The following is a 13,072-nucleotide window of genomic DNA, read 5'->3' as shown; positions in this document are numbered from 1 at the left end:
CATGCTGATACCCTCTGAAGATGAATAATATTTTTAATGCAACTCTTGCTGTATCTTCCTATATAATCTTAATAAAAATAGGGCATATTGATTGCAATACATCTTCTGATGCTTCTTTTGCTACGGTTTATTCCCAAATTAAGACTTTGTATACTATGTCTCCCCTGGTCCCTCTCCTGAACTACTTCCTCAGTTTTCATTAATTAACTTTAAATCTGGAAACCTATAACCTTTGCTGATATTCATAATAATCACTAACATGTCACTGCTCATTGAAAGAGAATAATGCCAAAAATCTAAACTTCTAAAACTGTATGACATCTTACACCCTTGGAGAAAGGAAAATTCTTTCTGTATGATGAAAAACAATTATGAAACAGTGTAGCCATTCTCCTCATTCACAAACTTATCATAAATAAATTAAATATTCCCCTTTTATTTGGTGCATTAGAGAAAACAAGCTAGTTTTCAGAGAAAGAAGAAATCAATACATGCAGATACACTGGAGACCAATCAGTACAGTTTTGTGGGCAGCTCCAAAGCTGTTACACTGTTTCCTTGGGGATATGCCAAGGAACCAAATGTTAAAAGCTGGAAAGGATTTGTATATCTTAACATATGGCCTTCATCATGGCCAATAAAGGCTTCTGTGTGTCCTCAGGTGCTGCCCCTTCTGCAGAAAAGGGAGAAATGGAATGCAATAATTAATAAAAAAAAAAAAAAGAGAGAGAGAAAGAGAGAGAGACTTTTTTTTTTCCATTATGACCTAAAGCTATTAAAAAAATAACTCTGGAGGTGACCTCTGAAGGCACAATAGAAATAATCTGCAAAGTCTTCACTTAGGTATTCTTCATTCTCCAAAACCATACCTGTTTGCATGCAATATTCACTGATTATTCATAATATTAAAATGTATCAAGGAAATACTATATAATTGTTTAACTCCAAGACCAAAGTTATCAACCTTTCTTTTTTTCTTCACTGACAGTTTCCTGATCATTTTATTCCAAAGTACACCTGAAAAATATTAAATATATTTATCATGTAGTTCTATATAAAACATACAAGCTTTAGAACTGTCTTCCTTAATTCTATGGCTCAATATTACTCTTCCATTTTAAGTAACTGTGTGAATGTTCTTGTGCAAATTTTCAATTACACACTAAAAAAAGAATAGGTTACTCAAAGCACATTTCTTAAATACATTCCACTTTTCAGTTCTCATTTATTACATTTATAGTAAATTGAGATTAACTTTAGTTATAAAGTAAGATAGAAAAATATAATGGGAATATTTAAGAATATTTGATGAAAAAGGATTCTACTCTTGAATTTCCCTAGTAAGGACTTTGATGGGAAGAACTAGAGGACAGCCTACTGTTTCCTCTTTCTCTTCTGAGCACCTTCCTTGCCTTCTCCCACAAACTCATTTACTCTGCCTGGTTCTGCAGATACTCTACACTGTGTAGCAGGAAAAGACAAGGGGCAGAGTTACTGCATCATTCCACCTCCTGTCCTCAACTTCTCCTCTTTATCCTTACTGCCTGTGCTATTCCAGAAAAACAGTAATGGCAAATGGTCCTGGAGGGACATTTATAATTCAGTTTTGTTGGAAAAAAATGTAACTTAGCGCCTGAGAGTAGTCTTGACAGTTTTGAAGGTACTTGCTCTTTTATTTAAATCTTGTATAAGTTCATGCTCTTCCGGGTCATGGCTTTCAGCTGATGTTCAAACTTTACCTACCTGTCAATGAAAATGTTAACTAACCTATTATGCTAGCCCTAGGCACACAGCCTTTGAACGGTGACTATTTTAGACTGACAACAGTCAGCTAGAACAGTGGTATCTGGTTCACTTAAAGTTTCCTCGGATGCAAGTGTCATCCACTGATGACACTCATTTCTTTTCTCTCTCTCTTTTTTTTTTTTTTTTTTTTTAATGGCAGTTTGTCCTATGAGCAAGTAGTTACCTAAAGTATATGACCTTATATGAAGGAATAGTGAAGAGTTCTCAAACTTCATCTTCACATCTTCTATATAGTATTAAAAATGTCCTGAAAAATATACAGCCAAATTGTTGGCAGCTGCAATGCATGAGCATAAAATACAAATAAACCTTTCTACTGTACATCAATTTAAATTTAATAGTAACTGTTAATTCATTATGTATTTTACACATAACTTTTATGGCATATCCACATTGTAGCAAAGAAACAGCGGTGTTCTACAAAATTTCTAAGGAGGAAATAAAAGTGACTAATTGGTCCCATGGCAGTAGCCTTGAGTAATTCATATTGTAGATACCCCATATGAATCTATTTTATTTATTTTACTTATTTTAATTTTTCCTGTGGTTATAATTATCAGAGGAGCAGAGAGCAAGGAACAAGACAAGGTGATAACAAGACAGTTTCAATTTAATTCCTAAGTATTTTGTCTTATATCTATTATGAGGACTGTCCATTAAATGATATATATTTTATATACTTTTAAATTGTGGAGAAAATTATTTAAAACTTTTTATCATAGGAGTCTATATTTTATGCTTTGCTCTTTCATAAAAGCAAAAAAGACAACGTTGCTATCCTATTCGTAGTATGTTGCAAGTTATCCAAAACATTTTTTCTGATTTACATAATGGGAAGTTCAAGGAAAAATTACAAAAAATGAAATAATATTCCTATACTTTTTTTTCCTCCTAAGTGTAGGTGTTATGAAAGATTTTCATATCCACTCTTTTCTTTCTCAATTTATACTGCCATTCACCTCAGACAGAAAGACAAATATTTCTTGTATTTCAGTATGGAGTTAATTAGGTCTGGCCTTACCTTCAAACAGCAGAACTCTTTGCCCTTCTGCATGCAGATGCAGTGGCAGACGTCAGGGGAATTCAAAGTAGAACCTTCAAAATCTGAAAAAGGTAATCTATCCCATTGCTGTGTTTGACACATAGCGAAGACCATAAGCAAGACCAATATTTCTTATATTTCTTGAATACAAAAGGAAGAAAAAAAGCATGACAGAGAGATAAGAAAAAAAATCTGGTTTTGGCCTTGAAAATACAACTGTTACTAAGTTCACTAAGTAATTATAAATTTACCATAAGGACAGAAATTAGTCTGTAACATCAAGGAAGTGTTAGTAACACTACAGACTAGGATACCAAGGATGAAATATGAACTTTGGATCAAATGCAAACATATATTTAAGTACTTAACTCTCATTGATTTCAATGGTGCCTAGTATTTTTTGGATCTGATCCTAGATTTTTACCTGTGACTGAAATATACTCATTTTGTGAAGCTTAGCTATATCCATGCTTGCATTTGGTCATTCATTCAGTGCCCACCTGATGTTTTAGCTCAGTTGGTTAGAACGTGGTGCTGATAATGCCAAGGTTGCAGGTTTGATCCCTGTATGGGCCACTCGTTTGAGGGCTGGACTAGATGATCTCCAGAAGTCCCCTCCAACCTTACCAGTTCTATGATTCTATGATTCTTAGGTACTCATGAAAGTATGCTATGAAACATAATTTAGAGAAATTACAGGGCTACTTTGTATTATGCATGCATATCCTGACATGTAATGTACTTATTTCATAGATTCTCAGGATGCAGTAAAAAAGAAATGGCTTTTCCTCCTAGGAACTACTGATTTACTTATGGTCCTAGAAATTATGTACTATAAACCTACTCTGTCAGGTTTACTTTGCTGGAGGAATTTCCCATACAAAGGAAAATATGTCATAAAAACAGTGAATCTAACTTTTGAACTTCGCTCTAATATGGCATCGATGAAAGCAACTAGAACGATCTAACAATAAAACTCATTTTAACTCCTCTTATAGTGTTTATGAACTAGGAATTCAAAAGATTTTATTTAGCTTCTTAAACCAGTGAAATATATTATTAGTTTTTGCAGTGAAACGGTTGATAGATTTTGGTAAAAAGGACATTATGGGTAGGAATATTTTTGTGCAGTTTATTATAATGATGTCTATCTGATACCTCAAATCTTATATTAAAATGTCTTTAATATTCACTGCTTATTATATACCCTACGGAGCCAAGCACCATTAGTAGAGCAGCAAAGAAATGAAAGATGCTAATAGGGATGAAATGTTAACAATGAAAAAGATATATTTTTTTTTCCTTAGGGAATTCTATTTTTGAAAAACAGTATCAAATCATAAATTTTGCATTCAGCCAGTGGTTTATATTTCTGACCTGGATGGAGAGGTCATTCTATTGTGAATACTCTTAGGTACTGATTATGTACTAACGATGGAATGATTAGGCGTGAAATGAACAGAAACACTAAGGAAGATCACATTCTTACATGGCTTATTAAAGAAATTTATTTCTTCTCTTGAAAACCATAATTGACCGATAATTACGCTAAGGAAATCTTTCAGGATGATATAACCCATTTGCAGAATCATCATCGCATGGTAGATAGTTATATAGCAGTATGCTATTATATGGCATAATGGAGGTGTTGAGCATGTTTTAAACAAACACACTTTGTGAAAATTTCTACTTAATGGGAACTTTTTTTTCTCCAGATGAGTGCACAATAAGAAACAAAATATTCAAATACATTGCCTGTAATACAAATACAAAGTCTGTAAGAAGGAAACCCTAAATTAAAAGCAACAGGAAAATGTATGAAAAGGCGTCTGTTTTCCAGATCCTTTATCTCTGTTAGAATTTTGTTCTAGACTCCGGGATTATTTTAAGAAAATGTATTTTCATCACATGTTTGTCAGTGCTAATGTAAGTTTTAAGGAAGTCCATATGTGTGTGTGTGATCATTTATGACCAATGTGTGTATCTACATATATATGTATAGAACTTTATTATTACTCACTCTTCACTGTGAAAATGGACTATTTCTACACTTTCTTTTCTAGCCTTAATCTTGTTGTTAATCACTGAGACTTGTTGTTTTGATGGACCCATGTGAATTTGGTTCATGACCCATGAAATTTTAAGTTCTATGGAAGAACACTTCGGGTAAATGACATGGTCACAAGCTTTATGAATATTTATGTGTACAACATTAAAAACTTATCCACGTACTTATTGACACCTTAAGAGAATTTTAGTAGTCTGCAAACTTGTGCTTGAATCCACCATGGCCATGCTTATATTGCTCCTTTATTTTATAAACATTCGTGTATCTACCAATTTTATTTATATTATGATATCCACCAGTTTGCTAGTATGAGAATAAGACTTTTTGATCAATAATTTGTCTCATCTGCCATGGAACAAATAATAATAATAATAATAATAATAATAATAATAATAATAATAAACGGTGTTGCATATGCTGCTTTCTGATATCTTAATACCAGGATCACTTTTAGTTATCTACTGCATACTTCAGCAAATCATTTATAATTTTGATTGTTTAACTTCTGTAGAACATTTTCAAGAATGCCATCTAGTCTGGCTAGTTTTTCCATTCTTTTATCAATCTTCTTAATACATAAATTCTTGTTACTCTATGATATTTTTGGAAAAAGATGCCTTCCCATTTAGTAATTATCTTAATTATATTGATTAGGGATGCCAGATTCTGTGCTTTTTTCTAGGCCCTTGCGGAACATTTTGTTTTTCCATAGATAACATGCATTTGTTCTATGAGTTTGCTTTAAAAACAAGTATCAGGCTTCCATTTTATCCCTTTCTGCTTTTTTTTTTTTTTTTTTTTTTTTTTAATTTTTACCAGATTTGATCATTTTTAGGTATCACTCTCAAATTTGAACAGTAGTGTAGTGGATCTGTAATACTTTGATACCATTTAGGAAATGAAAAAGAACTGGCAAAGGTAGAGTAGCAAAAGGTAGCAAAAATTTGTTCTTCAAATTTTTTTTTGAAGAAAGAACTTTCTCCAAACAAGAACAAGAAGTTCTTTAGAAAGTTTCTCATCCTACAAGAAAAATTCATTCCCAGAATTTTTTCTTTTTGCCTTTTGAGCGGAGTAAAAAAGCAATTAAACAAGAAGTCCAGGTGAAACTGTGAAACACTAACTATCCCTGAAGACTAATAAAATATATTAAGAAACATTAATCCATGGATGTTTCCAATTTAAATAACTTTAAATATTAAAATGCACTTTATGATAAAATATTAACTTCATGAAAAGGAAATATTTCCCTTACTAAAAATTACTGAAGTGTAAATTTTCTTAATAAAGCTTCCACTAGGACTATTTTTTTAAAGCCTATCTATATTCTGTTAAAATATAGATTTCCACATTTTGTAGAAAAGAGGAAAAATAGTAATGACTCATTTCAGTCCATGAGTTTAGATAAATTGTGTGTGTTGCTTCTGTATCTCCAGAAATACTATCAGCTACATAGAGCTGAGTAGCCTAATGTCTATTACTATTTCTCTATGACATATATCTACTGGCATAATATGAAGTCCCTAAAAGTACCTGATCTATTAGATATGCTGCTTTATACACACACACGCACACACACGCACATACACACACATGTGTGTATATATATGATTACATATATATATATATATATATATATATATATGATTACATATTTAAAATATTAGCCCAGGATTGGCTTTTTAGTTTTTTTTTCTTCTTCAAGAAGAGGAAGGCATTTTCAATTCAGACAATGCTCAGGTGTTTGGAATTGGTCCCTAACTGTGCTATGTTGACATTTCCTTCCCTGAAACATCCCGTACCTCGTTCTTACATCAGAAAGAAGCAGCAATGATGAAAACATTGAAGAAAGCAAGTCTCACAGATTATATGGTCTGGAGACTATCATTTGCTTATTGTATTAGGCAGTCTTACAGCATTTACTTACTGTGGAAATGTTCTATATTTTAAAACCCACATAAATCTTTCAGGTGAAATCTGTGTGTTCCCAGATGTCCTGTGGCTTATTTTGACCTTTGAGTTTGATGAAATGTGCTTTAAATATGAATCTTACAAATATTGCATTCCTTCTTTTTGTCAATATTGTAAGTATGGAACACCATGAACTTTGAATATTCTCAAAGCCAAATTCTGTGAACTTATCAGTAAAGCTCATATTTAGTGAAAATATTGTAACAATAACTCAACCAAATTGCTATAGCTGAGGATTTTGTCCAATATTTTTTCTTCACATTTCTTTTTCAGGCATTATTTTGTATCAACAAGATTAAACTCTCCCCCAAAAATGTTAAATCTAAGAAAAAATTAATTTCCCCAATGTGAAGCCACATCACAAGAGACATGTAGCAATGCTGTAGAAGGGAATATATTTGTTGCATAGTTGTAACTACCCACTGCTGCCTCCTTTTAAGTAATCCCACACAGTACCATTTTTCCGTACTCACTTTGCCAAACTTCTAGTCTTCTAATTACTTAAGGAATATCTCTAGCAGCAATTATTCACATATCTAATATCTACAAAAATAGCTATTTGGTAAACAGCTTAATAAAGAAGAAATGGAATATTTTAAATAGTTAATTTAAAGGGTAAGAATGATGAGGATTTTAACTCTTTAGAAGTGAAAGCTGGAATGAGCTGAAAGATACAGACTGGCTGCATGGAAGCAGAATTATCTTCATTTCTTAGAAATCAAATTCTATATGTAATCAGGAAGGTAGTCTCACATAAACACTAGTATTTATGGTGGAAGGATACAAGCATCTTAAGATGATTTTAAAAAAACAATTTTATATGTCATCCTGGTATGCCATCCTGTGATACAGCAATTTTTGTTGTGGTTGTCCGTTGAGATTATCTCAAACAATGGAAATAAACACATAGAGTGTAGATATCTCAGAAATCCAGCTCATTCTAGTGCATAAAATTCTGATCTGATTCCTTAAGAATAGGGAAATTTGTTTAAGCATAGCATAATATGATTTCAGTCTTTCTAAACATAGAGTTTAAAAAGTTAAGTTGCTTCAGTCTTTTTACTGAATATATGAATATATATATTTTATCTAATTAAACCAAGACCAAGAGCAAATAGAAGCAAATCAACCAATCAGCTAGCCCACCAGGAAAAATAGTGTACAAATACAATAAACACTGAAAATCTTGCAGTTGAATTTTTTTCTTATTTTTGCCTGGTGATTCTCCAGATATTTCCATCTGTATATACATAATGACAGAAAGGTTTGAATGATATGGAGGTTTCAAAAATAATATTAAAAAAAGAGCATATTGTAGGGTTGGGAGGTAGGACAACACATGGAGGGTAAACTGCAAGTATCTACAAAAGAAGTAATAAAAAGTTTACATCCAGGTTTCCTCCTAACAATACTTAGTGTTAGTCCTTACAGCACTTAGATTTGGATTCATCTCATCTAACTTTAGTTTCCTAACAGTTAGACACTTTAATTTAATCACTTTCACTCCTCCATAATTAACGGAGAGTGTTAAATATCTCCAGAGGATGATCTATTCCATCTGCCTCTGATATGTCCCTTCTTTAACTGCAAAGGAGATTTTAACATAAAATCAGAGCCTGAATTTTACCTTAGACTAATTGCTGAGCTTTTAGCTTAGATGTCTAATTTCCTGATGATACACATCTTTTGAATTAACTGTAGGAAACAAAAATATAAAGTGATATTTTTGTAATTTGCTCTACTTTTCAAGAGATTTTGAAGAATGATATTGTCTTGACTGAACCATATCTTTTTTCATAGGTATAACCTGAACAACTATTGTAAGTGCCAGAATGTATAGGTGAAACACAGCTGGTCTGAACAGGGATGTAGTGCAGTCACAAAAATACAACATAAGTTGGAAAACAGTATTGCAATGGTTGGTAATGTATAATACCTAAGTTAGGGAAATAGGCTAGAGATGATCCTTTCTCCTCTTTCGGGGACCATATGGAATAAATCAGAAATTATGTTGCTTTGCACCCAAAGATGTCTTCTTTTCCATCCTAGGCTTTAGCTTTTTTTTTTTTTTTTTTTTTTTTTTTTTTAGAAATAACAAAGTAAGGTTTAATCTGTTTCCTGGGTGATCAGGTATTAAAAGGGTACAGCTGGTAGATAAGTGGACCTCTGACATTGCTATTTCTTGAATTGCCTTTCTGGGCAATTTATGTATTGAGTATTTATATCTGATTTGAATACAGTTTAAAATAATATAGTTGTTCCTACACTTAAATTCATCATAAAATTGGATTTCAAGAAGAAAAATCTATTTCTTAGGTATTTAGGATTTTTTTAATTAAAAGAAAATTTAATGGTACACTCCTTGGATTCTTTTGTTATATTTTTCACTGAGCATTTGTCATGGATAGCATAGAGATGCAGATGTATGAATGTTGCCTGTCGTTCAGCTAAAAGTATTGTATTTGTAAGCATAGATACAAGCAATTGCTTGTATTGCTGACTGAGATGAACATTTTTCATAAAGAAATTCATTTTTTTTGTCCCAGTAGCAATCATTAAAATACTGTCATTTACTCACAGCATTTTCCCACATTTTCCAAAGAACAGCATCTTTCTTTTTCCAAGACTACAGAAATAAAATAATAGAAAACTAAGCAAATGTGATAAAAAAAAAAAAAAAAAAAAAAAAAAGTTGTGTCTGCATATTCTACTTCCATTATAACACCTCAAAGTAAGGACTGCATTCAAGATGGGTTATCACCCGTTTCAAGCATCACCTGATTCTTCTTGTGTTTTAAAAATAGATGATTTTTCCCTACAAATTTGTACCCGTTTGTGTATCAGAGATAAAAGATGACTGCAACAGTCAATGCATGCAAACTGCAGAAGTTTCCAGATAAGCTGTTATATGCTGAGAAGTAGGGAAGTGCCCATCATTTCCTTCTCTGTATGAATATCTGTATTAGTTTTGCAACTCAGGACTTTGAAATGACTAGGAATAGGACTGATAAGCAGAACTACATGAAATGTCAAGTATCTTTTCCAGCAGGCTTTCTCAGAAAGATATTCTAAAGTGAAGTGAATCAGCATAACTTATAGGGAGCCTGTGACATGCTGGACGAACCTTAAAGATTGAAGGATACACTTACAGCTTCAAAAAACATTTGAAGAAACTAGACTGCAAGATCATATCGAACAATTAAATAGTTAGTAATTCTATGGTTAGCGTAAGAATGTGCTCATTTAAAGAGATTTTAGGATTTCATTAGGCAGGATCTTTGAATTCTGAGAAAGTGCCGATAGCTCATGTGAGAGTCCATCACTGTGTTGCAGAAGAAAGACAATAAAAGATAAAATTTTCAAGTCCTAAAAAGGTAACGTTTTCAGGAGACTGAAGTGAGTTAGGAATATAAATCAAATTTTTAGAAATACTTGAAAAAACTATGGGCTCAAATATGTAATTATGCCACTGCAATTTGGTAAATAATTATGTGATTAATCTCTTGTTCTTGATAATCTCTTGCTTTGTGGCTTAAATTAACATGCTTTCTTTGAATCTCTAGTGGGCTGAGAGTACCTAGCCATTCACTGTGTCTCACCTGACTTTCAGTAACATAAAGTTACCATAAGATTTCTGAGTCCTATATCTCATTGCAAGTCATCTCCTCGCCATTTAAATAATTTTTGAAGGAGAGTTACCAGCTGTTGTACCTAGCCTACTAGTCATGATATTGAATGACTGGTGAATATCAATTTGAGAACTGAGCTTTCTATTCACATTACTTTTTGTTCATTTCAGAAGGCACACTTAGCAAATCCCTGTTTATAGCAAAGAGATTTGTATAGCTTTTCCATTATTACTCCAAGTATAATGATCTGCTCTCTTTACTGAATGACAGCTATTTAAGGACATAGTATGCACAGATTTGAGTTGTACACCAAACAGAAGGAAATCAATTAGGAAAGAAAATAGAACAAATTCAGTATGAAAGTTTACCAGTTATACTAATTTTCCATACTGAAGATATTGCACATTCAGAATCATCACAGCCACATTGTCATACACTTTTAAACCTCTTATTCCAATTCTTCATATTTCAGAATTACTTATAGAGCAGAATTACTTTTTCTCCTTCTAATTCCCAAGAAAAGGAATCTCTGTGCCAGAAACTATTTTATTACTTTCAGAAGAAATCTGCTACTGTGCTAGTTGGAAGATGGTACCCTCTTTCAAAAAGAAAGAAAAAAGGAGAGTCAGAATAAATGATCTGGCTGTTTGAAGAGATTGTCTTGTAAGGTGTAGCAGGCACATGAATCATTTAGATTAAATGCGGGTGGAGTTATGTAACCACCTTCAGTAAATTTTCACTTTTTTCTGCTAAACTGCTATACTTTTTCTTACAAATGCTGTGATTGGTTAAGAAGTCTTCCACTTTCCCACTCACCTAAATATTTCCCCTTCTGGTAAAGGATAGAGTTAGCTCTTTAGGAGCATGTAATTATGTCTGCAGGGAAGAGGGCATGAATATTAGGTTTGATTTACTTTGGTTGCTCATTATAATTTCAAATTAAACAGGACTTAATCAGCAAAGCATTAGGCAGAACTGACTTCTGTATAGAAAGTGACTTTCAGCAGTCTAGTCTGTATGGCCAATGGAAAAAATGTGTTGAATATTTGTGAAAATGTCCAAAAAAGATTATGCAACTGCTTAGTGTCTCTCTAGTTTAGCAAATAACATCTGAAGCCACTTTTCTTCCTAACTCATAGTGTCTGTAGTTAAAAATTAATATAAGCTAAATCTAAATATTCTTCTTGTAGATGGCATTTGTTTGTTCAGGATCCCTTCCAGTGAATTTGTGATTAAATTTCATTTTTTGGTATCAATAAATAAAAATATTATACGGGGAGTCAGTGTTAACAACTATATCTTGCTATGTTTTTCCAGAGGAGTAGACTCCTCTTTGAGAATATTTATAGGACTGTCAACATTCTGGTTTTTCCATAGCCAAGTGGACATTAGGAAATAGGATCTTCAAAATAATGGCAGTCTGACCATCCTGCACATGACAACCTAATATCTAGCTTTTGAAGCCTCATAATGAATAGTTTATTATAGCCTATTAACCTTTCCAGAACTTCATGTAAATTATACACCAGCAAGAGCTGGTCCATTTGACATTTTTTTCCTATTAAAACAGTGATTTTTTGTATCTGACAGGCAGGTCTCTGGCACAATAATTTTGTTGTTTCTTTCTTTTTTTTTTTCCTCCACAGGAATTTTTAAATTTTTCTAGCCATAATTAATAAACAATTATAACAATAATAAAAACCTAGGCATAACTACTATATATACACATATACATGCATACAAACACACACATACAGAAGTAAAAGGAGTACCAATCAGAAAAAAAGTTAGCAAATGATCTCATTCTACCTAGAGACAATTTGATATAAATAAACTATGTTCTTATAAATACAACAACTCATGTTAATGGATACTTTTCTGCAGTCGAGAGCTTATGGGTAAAGATCAAAGGGCAGGCCAGCATGGGGGACATTGTTGTGGGTGTCTACTACAGGCCACCTGACCAGGAAGAGAAAGTTGATGAGGCCTTCTACAGACAGCTGGAGGCAGCCTCACAATCACAGGCCCTGGTTCTCATGGGGGACTTCAACCACCCTGACATCTGCTGGAGGGACAACACAGCAAGGCACGAACAGTCCAGGAGGCTCCTGCAATGCATCAATGATAACTTCTTGTCACAAATGGTGGAGGAGCCTACGAGGAAGGGTGTCCTGCTGGACCTTGTCCTTACCAACAGAGAGGGACTGGTTAGAGATGTGAAGGCTGAGGGCAGCCTTGGCTGCAGTGACCACGAGATGGTGGAGTTCAGGATCCGGCAGGAAGGAACTAAGGCAACCAGCAGGATTTCAACCCTGGACTTCAGGAGAGCAGACACTGGGCTGTTCAGAGACCTAATTGGAGGAATCTCATGGGTTAAGGCCCTAGAGGGAAGGGGAATGCAGGAGAGCTGGCTACTATTCAAACATCACTTCCTCCAAGCTCAAGAGTGGTGCATCCCTATGAGGAAGAAGTGTGGAAAAGGGGCAGGAGACCTGTGTGGGTGAGCAAGGAGCTCTTGGCCAAATTCAGACAGAAGAAGAAAGTGCACAGACTGTGGAA

This window comes from Rhea pennata, chromosome 1 (assembly GCF_028389875.1).
Source record: "Rhea pennata isolate bPtePen1 chromosome 1, bPtePen1.pri, whole genome shotgun sequence".
Classification (NCBI taxonomy): Eukaryota; Metazoa; Chordata; class Aves; order Rheiformes; family Rheidae; genus Rhea; species Rhea pennata.
This window is presented reverse-complemented; position numbering follows the sequence as displayed.